The 12,570-nt window shown below is 25.2% G+C and overlaps 1 long non-coding RNA gene across 1 annotated transcript; it reads right to left on the reverse strand.

Annotated features, from left to right (window-relative positions):
• Nucleotides 1-7,545: 7,545 nt before the first annotated feature.
• On the reverse strand, nt 7,546-9,134 carry LOC136075044 (uncharacterized). Its single transcript, XR_010635650.1, has 2 exons — nt 8,795-9,134; nt 7,546-7,754 (listed from the first exon to the last, which is right to left on the reverse strand). It is a non-coding gene; the product is annotated as an uncharacterized LOC136075044 (long non-coding RNA).
• Nucleotides 9,135-12,570: the final 3,436 nt, after the last annotated feature.

The raw sequence follows: 12,570 nt of genomic DNA on the forward strand, positions 1-12,570 counted from the left end.
ACTTACCCCAAGCAATTTGATGCAACTTACCCCAAGGCATCATAATCACTCTAATCATTGTTTATAATTATTTTTATTAAAAAAAAATTTTTTTTTTGACTTATCGTGTTTGAGAGAGATTTTTTTAACTTACCATAACTTTATTATGGTCATATACCTCTAAGTTTAAAGTAAAAAACTTCAAAAACGAAATTTAGAATTTTATATCGAAAAAAAAAAAAAAATCAATAACTTTTGAAATTTTTATTAAATTGGTGTTTTTTACAGCTGACGTGTTAAAGTTATAGCTATATTATTTAAGAAAAATTTAGGAAAAATATACAAAAACCATTCTTTAAACCGCATTGTTGCAACTAGCCCCGGTCTCCCCTACAAGTATTTTTTTTTTTTTGTGGTTACTTAGGTGCTCCCTTATAGTCTTATCAGAAAGCACGGTAAAAGAGCATTTAACTATAAGTATGCGCCTTCTTCCATACTAATGTTGCTCATTAGGCTAGCAAACCACCAACTTCTGGGTTCTGTGCCAGAACTCTAACCACTATGACCATAATGTATGACAGAACCTGGATTAGAAAAAATTGAAAAATAATTTCTTTTATAAGTTTAAAAAAAATATTTAATAACTTATATGAAATGAAGTTACAAAATTTATTATAATTTTGTATAAAAAATTGACTCTGCGACTACCAAAAGCTTGTTACTATGCAAAGTTATGTATGTGTAACAACAAAAAACTAACGTTATGCACATTGTTGTATTTTAAGTTAGTGCTGCATTTTAAGTTAATTCGAAGTTATACTTTGTGTTGTATATTCATCGGAATTATAATTTGAATATAATTTTTTTTTACTTGTTATCAACAAAAAATTTATATCTTAATTTAAAACAAACATTCAGTGAAAATCGATCTTATACATTAAAAATAATTATTTCAGTCACCGATAAAGTCAAAAACTTTCAGTGTAAATAGGCTTTAAAAATAGTCGACATAAATCTCGATATGTCAAAAATAAAGTGTGAAAAAAAAGGTCGAAATTGAAAAATGAAGAAAAATGAAAAATATCGATGCGTCAAAAATTTTGGTTTATTTCTTACCTAAGTTGAAAACTTACATCACCATATTAAACCCTATTTAAATTTTGATAAAACAGCTGTTTGAAAACGAGCATTTGACTCTAAGCCAAGCGAAAATTAAATAGTTTTACGCGTGTTTCTAAATAATATCATTTAGGATTTGTAAACTGAAAATTAAAAAAAAAAATACTTATTTTGTAACATGGTATCCGATCGGAAGTTTTTACAAACTGATTGAAATAAATATAGTTAAGAAGAAAAAAAAATTCCTCCAACTTTTTATTAAAACTCTCATCACCTTCCAACCTATCCCCTTTTATTAAATCTGGACTAAAATTCAAATCCCTCCCTTTATTCTCACCCCCTACCTTATATTAAATACTCGATAGTAATAAGAGGTCAAATAAGCAATACTGGTACGGGAGGAGTCGTAAACATCCTTGTTAAATACACTTCCGTAGTGCTATATGACATACCTTGACCAGGTGTTGTACCTTGGACCTATCAATTATAAGCCAGCGCTCCAGTCACTGCGCCACGGCTGATTAAATTCAGCTCTGATTCAAGTCAGCAACAAATAAATTGAAAATTCAGTAAGTTGATAATGCGGGTAGGCTTAAAAATTAGTAGTTCATGTTTTAATTAGTAGTAAGTATGAAAAATCAAAAGTTTTAGGTTGAAAATCAAAATTGTCATATTCGATGATTTTAGAAATTTCAAAATTTATTCCAGTTAAAGGCCACCAAAAATTATAATGCATCAAAGTTAAATTTTAAAATTTATTTCATTCACAATACGATAAATGGTAACCATCGAAAAAGTTTTGTAATGATTTTTTTAATTATCAGTTTAAACCTTTTGGGAACCTTATGAAAACCCGTCAAATCCCCAGATCCTTCAGCCCTGATAAAAACCAGATAAAAACCAATCAAGCAAATTTGCTAGATTTATTTACCATATAGGATCCGTCCGGAAACCAAAACACTTACCGTTAAAATCCTGTTCCCGTAAGCCCAGACAAATACCATACAGTACCCGCCTGTCAATGTTAACTGGGGTATAATTCAACAAGAAAGACTTTTGACAGAAGGGTTGAAAAAGATTAGGTGTTCATATTTAGCTTTTTAACTTGATTGTTGTTTTAAAAAGTAAATATATAAGTAAAAATAATTCTTGTTAGTATTATTTTTTTTTTTTTATTTATTGCTTTATTTGTGGAAATCTTGTTAACAAGGTGGTTTTTACGTCATATTAATTATGCTGATTTCAAATATGCAAGTCATTTTTTATCATCGCGTCAAGTTGTAAAGATATTTAGGTTCAAATCTTTAGTATTTGGGGTAAAGTCCCTTATATAGTCGAAAGAAAAAATATGTAAAAAAATTATGCAAAAAAATGCTAAATACTCTTAAAAAATTTTAACAGAGTGTTTTTTAGCAATTAAAAAAATATTAAAAAGATTATAAAAGTATAAAAAATTATTTGAACGGATTTACCCATAATTTTTTTTATAAAACAAGAAATGCAATAGCGTTATGCAAAATATTAAATTATAAAAAGTAGGAAAAAGATTTATTTTTTATAAAGACAATGTAAAGCACGAACAATTTTCCAAATTAATAGAGTTTTGTTAAAGGTATTTTCAGAATTTCGTGAAGCGTAAAGAGAATAAAATTGTAACAGAGTAATATTTGTTAAAAGTTATTGTCATATAAGCAAAGAAGATTAAGTAGAACTTCAACAAAAACTACAAGACACAGCATTGACAACAACTTGCAGTTGTTTCAGATTTAATTAAGACCAGGTTTAAGTATAATTGGTCTTGTTATCAAAGATTTACAAATAACGTTATTTTAGAAAGGACCTTTAGAAATGGTAAAAAAAAAAAAAAGATAAACATCAAATATGTTTATAACATCAACTTTAGTAGATTTTATTTGACTTTTTAATTTTTAAAAAAAAGTTTTATCTGTCAAATTTAATAAAAAAGTATCAAAGTTTGATAATTTACCTCCAAGAATATGGATAATCTGTAAGAAAGCATGCTTAAAATACTATGATCTTGTTATAACTTTTCTGTCTTTTATTAGCAATTTTGAAGTAATTTACTCTAAATGATTTACGCAAAATGATTTTGTTAAAAGAGTAAATTCTTGTACTAATTTTGTGAAGTTTTTTACTGAATGATTATAACTTGTATTAGAAAATATTTAATAATATATTTTATTTAAAAAGGTTTGTAAAAAATCCGAAAATCAATTCAATCATTATCATTCAATGCTGCCAAGTAATGATTTCCAGATGAATATGAAAGTAAAACAAATTTTTTTTTATTGAAAATAGGTAGCAATGAGGAATTTTTTCTAAAGATTGTTCTGCTATTAAAGTTTGTTATCATTCACGTTGCTACAAAAAATGTGTTAAAGGTGTGTTCAAAACAACATTGTTAAAAAATCTCCTCATCTATAAAGATTCATACGATTTATTCCGTAGAAAAGTATAAAACAAAAAAACAAATATAAAAAGTGTAATATAATAATACTTACTGTTACAATTGCACCACATATTTATACCTGGTATACTCGCCAACATAATTTATCATAAGTTGATTTTGTTTCTGATCATTATCCCATTGAAATTTGCAGTAAATAATGAAAGATCATTATGTTTCGGTCATTATATATATAACAGAGATTTTATTTTTGTTTGCCATGCATAAAATGAATACATTTGACGTTTTACCTTTATAACTGAAGTTGTAAAGGTAAAGAAACTTTGCAAAATAAACCAATGTTCTTGACATAAAGAAAGTTTGTGGTGCTCAGATTTTTGCAAAAGTGAAAAAATAAAAAAGAGAATTTAAATAAAAACACTGACTTATAAATATGACTTTTTTAAATATATTTTAAATATATTATTTTTGAATATAATTTTTAAAACTCTATTCCTGATATTCTTATTTTTAATTTTTTTTAATAAAAATATTTTTTAAATGTAAAAATACAAAATTTTTGATGTCGTGTGATTTTTTTTTACATAACTAATATCAGCTAGTTTAATAATAAAAGGAGTGGGGAGGGGGAGTAGGGGGAGGGCGCTTAGAATGGAAAAGCTTTCTCTCTTATAACTTCTAGCAATGATTTAATATTTGTGCAGATAGGTGAAGTATATTTTTATATTGTTTTCATTAAAATTTTCGCATATGCAAAATACCGCTCCCTGACTTTATCCCTTGTGTTTCCCCGACAAACATTTAGCCATATCATGAAGTTAAAGCTGTAAACATTTTGTTTTTACAACAAAATATTTATATTTTAGACTTTAGAAAGATTAGAAGTTAGACACCAAATATGTGCAACGAAACTTTATTTCCAGGCACATTTAGAGATACTTGCATACGGCCTATGATTCTGGAAATTTTTTTTTTAATTCTGCTATTAAAGTCAAATTATCTTATTTTTACTAATCTCTACTTCTAAAGTCCAATTACTTTGTTTAAATTAAAAACAAGTCAGAAACAAGTCGCAACCACATTATTAAATTTCTTGATGTTTTTCTTCAATAAAATCTTTATATTGCAAACATTTCTATTTAAGAGAGCTATACAAGTTTTAGTATTGTTTATGTATTATTTTTTTAGTTTGAATTATTTTATTATATTTTTTATTTGGTTTTAAGTAAAAGAATTTAAATTATTCTTTTTAATTAAATTATTATACCTTAAAATGACGGTTTAATACTGATATTTAGCAGAGAGAGAGAGAACAAAAAATAATTTGTAAAAGAACTTAAAACCAGTAAGAAACATTATATCAGAGGTCGTCCATAAAGTACGTACACCAAAATTTTTGAAATTTGACCCCCTCCTTCCCCTGTTGCCATGCGTACTTTTAAGTTCCCACCTCCTTAAAAAGTACGTACGTTTTTCAAATACCGCCCCCTCCTTTTTTTTTTCAATAAACTTTTTTATTGGAAAAAAAACAGTAAATAAAAAAAGGTGGAGGAGGTACCTTAGATGCTTTATACGACCCCAAATCCCTCTGTTTGCGCGATTTAAAAACGCCTTCAAGTATATATACAAATATTAATTTTAATAAAGTTTAATTACATTATATAAATGTGTGTGCATGGCCTTCAGGTTAATGTGTAGGACATCGACAGCGATGACCGGAGTTCAAATCATGGATATTCCGGGTTGTACTTTTTTTTGTTTTAATAACGAATTAAATAAAGATTTTTAATCTTTTTAAAAGGGTTTTTATCAGGCACCCTTCTTTAGTAAGTCCGTTAAAAACGAGTCTTACGCAAGATCAGTAATATTGAAAACAAAGACTAAAACCCAGGCGAGGGAAGATTACCCATACCTCTTAATTTGAGGTGGTGGTGTGTGTGTGGGGGGGGGGGGGGAAGGGCAGCAATTTTTGTTACTTTTTGCTAATTTAAGGAGTTTTTTAATTTAGCAATACCTAGCGGTAAATTTGGAAAATTTTTTGATACCTTAATGACACCTTTTTTTGAGGGGAACTCTGACTTATTAACCACAGTGCTGCTAAACCTGCTATTTATCAACTAAAAAATAGATTGCCTGAAATATGCTTTACTCAGGGCCAGCATTTAAGGTGTGGGATGTGCCCCTGCCCATACGTGAGGGTAATATGTAGTAAAATATTTAACGTTACTATCTATAACAAAATTTAAATTTATCGACAGATTTTATATCTTATATTGTAAATTTTGTAATAAACAAAAGTTATGACTGCAAAATTTACACTCTCCTCATTTTAAGGGGTCGGAAAATTTGCATGGTCATAACTTTTTGTAATTTACAATATTTTTCTACAAATATTAAAATCTGTCGATAAATTTAAGTAGTAAAGTTGGAAATTTTACTACATTAGTGCCCTTACGTATGGGCAGGGACAAGCCTTTTAGAGCTCTTTGTTCCCAGGCCTCCGCCATCCCAATTTTTTGCAAGGCCTCCTGATTTGGCATAGGTATAAATATGCTTAAGATGGAGTTTGCACGATGTGTGAAAGTAAATTATGTATAATATCTAAAAAAATCCTGAGGGCGTTTATGCATGTGTGTGCGTAGAGGGAAACTATACTCTCTACTCGCTATACCATACATTCTTTTATAATGGCAAACTAGGATCTTTAGTCAGAATTTTAACTTTTTATTGATTAGCTGGTTAATTGTGATAAATTAGAAAATTGAGGTACGTACTTCTAAATTGAACCCTTCCTCCTCCCCCTATACGCTTTTCGAAGACCTCCCCCCTTCCCCCTATGAGCGTACGTACTAATTTAGACGACCCCTTTGAACTATTTGTTAATCGTAAAAAAAAAGGTTTAATTAAATTTTAAATAAAAATTTAACAAAAACAACGAAAACTATTTTTAAAATATTTGTTTTAATATTTATTGAAATTTTATATTTTATAACATTTTGATCGATTAAATAAAATTCAAAAACGGTTTAAAATAAAGTAAAAACGTGAGATGAAACATGAAATTTCGAACTGAAAAGCTTCGACGAAAAATTCTACTAAACCATCGAATTTTTTTATTTTCTTGACGACGCATATCTCTAAAATAAACTCTCTTAAACAATGGCGCAAACCTTAAAAAAATATTTTTTATCAACATTAATTCGTGTAAAAAGTGTATAAGTGCAATCTAATGTATAAATAATTTTTATATATTTTTTCAAAATTTAACAAAAAAAAAAACAATAAATTATGTACCGTAGTTTAAAAAGCATAATATTATTAATAATAATAACAATAAAAAATAATTATAACAATAAAAAAATTATAAAAATTTATATACCATAATAATAGTTATATTTAATAAATTAATAATTTGTTAATTTATATTATAATTATAATTGTTAATATATTTAAAAACGAATTATTTTATGATATTTTATTAATAAAAATTTAAACTTTTAAATAATAAATCTAATAAACTAGTAAAATTAATTTGCATATTTAAAAACATATTTATTATAAATTAATACATTAAATATTTCATTATTTATTTATAATTATTGTTTTTTTTTAATATATTTAAAATATTAAATATTTTATCGTGTTGTAAAGTTTTTTAATTCATCGAGGTTACTAAAATATTTTTCACGGTAACTGATCTCAAACTTCTTCATATTCGAACAACGAATCCATTCACAAATTTCTTTATTAAAATCAATGTCATTGTGAAGTTCAAGATGTAATTCTTCACAAAGATTAATCCACGGAAGAAAATTTTCTTCAAAATCTGTTTTTGTTATAAAATAATGTGAGATCAATAACAACACTTTAATCTTATCTTTCGGTTTCCATCCTTCGAAATTAATTGGACGCCAAAAGATGACTTCGCGAACATTAGTTGAACATTGTATTAAAAGTTTTTTTTCTTCATCACTTAAAATATTTTTATAAACACTTAACGACCATAACTTTCTTCCAGATTTTAAGTAATGATTTATGAAATAATTTTCGCAAGAAGTTAAGTAAGAAGTTTTTCCATCGTCAATCGAAATACACCATCCAATCTCCCAATCTCTCAATCGTTTATCAACAATTGATTTTATTTCATCAGTAAATGATGATTGACTTTCATAAAAACATTCAATGAATAAATCATGGTAATCTTCATCTTTACTTTTTCTTAGACGATCTAAAGTAAAATTAAATATTAATTATAAAAATAAACAAATAAATTATTAAAATAATAAATTATAACATTAAAAATTATATACATTATAATATTCTACATATTCATACATATAATTTTATTAATTTTTATGAATTTAATGATTGAATAAAAAATCATATATAATTTTTATTTTTATTAAATAGATTTTATTTTACATAATAATATTATATACACAAATAAATATTAAATTAAAATGATATATAAAAATATTAGAATAGTGAAACTTTTAAATAAAATAATTCTTTAAAAAAAATTATAAAAATATAGACAATTTTTTAATTTTGTTAATTTAAACATTTTATCACATTTTTAAAACGAAATAATTTAAATATAAATTATAAATTAAATATATTTAAAATAACATAACAAAAATTATTCATTTATATAACTTAAAAATACTTTCTTTTATTCATATATTTCAAGAAAATTTCGTCGTTCGGTTGTTTTAATAAAACATAAGACATTTTATTAAACAAGTGAATGTTTTTTATAAATCAAATTTCAAAAGAAATTTTGTAAAAAGAATATTTGTTCATTCGATTTCGACGTTGATTAAAAACTTTGATGAATTTTTTTCTTTAAGGACGATTTATATTGTATTCGTAAAATACTTAAACTTTCAACAGGTTATGTAGAGGAAGAAAGTGCAGAAAAAAAAGTTAAGAAAAATATTTCGCACTTTATTCACATCACTAACCCGTTGAAAATATCCGCATTTTCGCATTTTATCTGTCTTCAAAATAATATATTTTTATAAATTTTATAAGATAAAATATAATATGTGATACAAAATGCGTTTCTTGATTTATACTGAGCGATTAAAGTCGAAACAGAAATAAGCAAGGCTTATGAAAAAAGGCTGTCATGGTGAAAAACAAAAAAATTAGAAAGATTCATAAAAAGGAGACATTTACACACCATAGTCAACATTATTTCATCATTAAAGCATAGCTACAAAATGTAATATATATATAATATATTAAAACAAGCAACAAACATACCTTAGATAAACCGATAATCGATTAAATTTAAAAATTACCATAAAATCGCATCAAATGACATATTGTTTTAAAAAGTAAAAAATAAATCCATGTAACAAACATTTTAACGTAAACAAGAAAATAATTTCTCATTCACAACTGTTTCATAAAAACAATATTTCTCTGAAACTTTTTGCAAAAGAAACACAGGTTCATGCCAGAATATTTAACTTAGACGAACTGTCGACTTACATTAAAAATAGTACCATATTGTGCAAATGTTGTAAACATATAGAACGAAAAAGGAAACGATTAAAAACAGTCGGTTGAAAATGCAATTGAATAATGGATTTTTAGACTAGATTTTGTTTGACTAATAAATTCCGCTATATCTTTTGAACTTTCAAGAATAAATAATCTCACACTATCATCCATTTTAGAGGCAAATAGGAGGAATTACTAATATATTTAAAAAAAAAATAAACAAAAAAAATATTATTCAAAAATATAAATAAAAATGTTTTAATTATATGTACGAAAGGTTAGATTTATATCCAACCTTTGGTAATAAAGACTTTTTTAACCATTAACGCTCTGAGGCGCAATGTATCAATTTGATTTTTTAATTAAAAAAAAAATACATCCCCGTTGAATTGAACAATAAATAATATCAAGTTATGTCAACTAATTTAAAAATGTATTAACCAGATATAAGTTTTTTTAAATTATAATCAAACTTATAAAATGTAACATATAATGGCGCAAAATCAATTCATATGAAATGATTTAAACATGTTTGATGATGTAGAACAATAAAAGAAGGAAAAAAATATAGTTACTAAAAAGCAGAACATTAAGTCATTACTCAAAAACATGTACAAGATAAAAATGATTGACGCGTATCATTTCGATCAAGCGCGCCCGACGGAGGGTTAAAGTTTTGATGACTAACTCAAACCATGTAGTTAGTTTTAATAGTGTGTTGACATAAAATTGAATCTAACTTTCCTTTTTCGATTGAGGATATATTACAAGAGAAGATGCACCTTGTTTTATTCTTTTTAACTTTTAACTTAGATAACAATCATTTAAACAAAAAGTAATCTGGTAATGCTATCAGTAAAACTATAGCTTTACTGATAGCCTTACATTTCTGTTTAAAAATAAGATTTTGTCTGGTAAGTTTGGTTTCTTGCATCTTCAATAAATTTAATTTGGATGAAAATTTATATCCCATCTAAATTCATGGTACACAAATTGCTTCACTGATAGTATCAAAAAAACTATTCTTATCCAAATAAAAGACCTTCTTATGTCTTAATTGACAAAAAATGCTTAAAAAATCTCTTATTTCCTGAATGAAGCCATGTGTTTCGCATACTTATATTTTGAAATAAAACATTTTTGTTTAAAATTTCTGCAAAGGATTTTTTTAATTTTATAAACCAATATTCTGACAAATTTAAACTATCAGACAAATTTATTGGAAATAATTTATCTGAACTATGATGTATTTGTGCTTTTGCAATCGATGGTTTGTGATCAGATTCAGAACTTTTATTTAAGACACAAATTAAAAGTCAAACTGAGATCTGTTTGAGGCACACACAAGTTAATTTAAATACAAAAAAATCTTTATAAAAGTATTTATCTCTGCTTAAGACAAATTACAAAAAAAAAATTAAAAAAATAAAATGAATTGCTTTCACAAGGTCATAATTTATAAATATAGAATCATATTTGATTTCATCAAATGGAATTTTGGCGCATAACAGATAAAAACCATATAAATTGTCGATGAACAAAAAATTGTTTCAAAAAACCTAAAGCAAAAATAAATTTACTTAAAAACATCTGAACGAACCTGTATTTTGTGATTTGATAATCAGTATAACCAGAGAACAAATTGAAAAGTGAGTAATATTTTACACAATAAAAAATATTTATACAATCGTGATATTAATATCACAACAACTATTATTATAATTTCATTATTAATACACAGAATAAATATATATATATATATAGAATCTAAATCTATTCTCTACTTAGTTATAAAACATTTTAGCAATATTATACATGTTCGATCAGTACCTTTGTTATATTTTCATTTTTATAACTATTATAATTTAAAACTGTCGTAGCTTATGTAAAGTTAAATGGGGAGCTCCAAAACTGTGATCAATCTTATCAATTTTAAATTAAATATCAAATCAAATTCAACCAAAAGAAGATTTGCTATAAATTTGAAATTTTTATTTACTTAGATTTTAGTTTTATTAATTATTGTTATGAATGCCAATGTACATTATTGCACCACAGACATTATGAATGTACATTATTGCACCATAAACAAAACATTATGAATGTATAAATATTATGAATGTACATTATTGCACCAAAAACTTTGATTTCGCCTAAATCTTATCTATTCTTGTGGAAATAAATTTTAAATATTTTGAAAAAACTTTAAAACATTTAAAAAAAGCCAATGACATAAAAAAAACTGTGGCTGTTTTTAAAGAGGAAGAATGTAAGGTTGTGCAAAAATAAGAATGTAAGGTTGTGCAAAAATAAGAAAGCACTGAGAAAATTAATGCTAAAGAAGATAAAATATCAGATTTTGATTGCAAAAGAACTGCTATATTACATAAAAAATTTAAAAAAACATAAAGGTATTTATCTCGGCCTAAGAGAAATTACAAAAAAAAAAAAATTATAAAATATGCATAAAAATAATAATTGTTTTGCTTTAAAAAGGATCATAATTTATATACAAGTACCATCAAATTGAATTTTGGTGCAAAAAGAAATTAAACCATATAATTTGTAAATGAACAAAAACTTTTAAAAAAACCTAAAGTAAACTTTACTTAAAAACATCTAAGTGAGTCTTGCAATTTTAAAATCAAACAAGTAAACAACTTCGAAATTGAGTTATATTTTACACAATAAAAATTATTTACACAATCATTATTATCTCGAAAATATGAGAATAAATATAAAGTGAAACTAAATCTATTCTCTACTTAGTTATAAAATATTTTAACAACATCATACATGTTTTATATTATTATTTATACAAATTTTACATTATTTTGTTTTATATATCAGTAACTTGTTAAACCAGTAACTTAGTTTTCTTTTTATTTTTTTATTTAAAACTCTCATAGATTTGTAAAGTTAAATGGGGAGCTCTTAAACTGTGATCAATCTTATTAATTTTAAATTAAATATCAAATCAAATTTACCAAAAAGCAGATTTGCTTTTTATTTGAAAAATTTTATTTACTTAGGTTTTTGTTTTATTGATTATTGTTATTAATTCCATATACATAATTGCACCACACACAATCTAAATTAGTAGTTAAGAACAAAACTGTGATTCAGCTTAAATCTTATCTATTTTTGTTTTAATATAGCATTTTAAATAAATTTAAAATACTATATTTACTAAAACAATATTTAGATAGTGTTAACCTAAATACTGGGAGTCTACCTTTCACTATGTTATTGGATACTGGAATAAAAGCTTCTATTTTGCATAATTAAGATTATCAGACCACTCTTTTAACTCTAATTTAGATTTGATTGTGAAGCATCGAGATAACTTAAGAACACCAAACTTAGTTTGTTTTGGCTGCAAAGAAGTACATAAGAATTATTTTTCTGTCTGCTTAATGAAAACCAAAATTTTGATTTAGCTAGTTTCTGAACAAAGATGAACTATTTAAAGTGAGGGCATCCAATCAATTACAAAGGTAAATTTATAACATAAATAAAAAAATTTATTTTGC

This window comes from Hydra vulgaris, chromosome 01 (genome assembly GCF_038396675.1).
Source record: "Hydra vulgaris chromosome 01, alternate assembly HydraT2T_AEP".
NCBI classification, from domain to species: Eukaryota; Metazoa; Cnidaria; class Hydrozoa; order Anthoathecata; family Hydridae; genus Hydra; species Hydra vulgaris.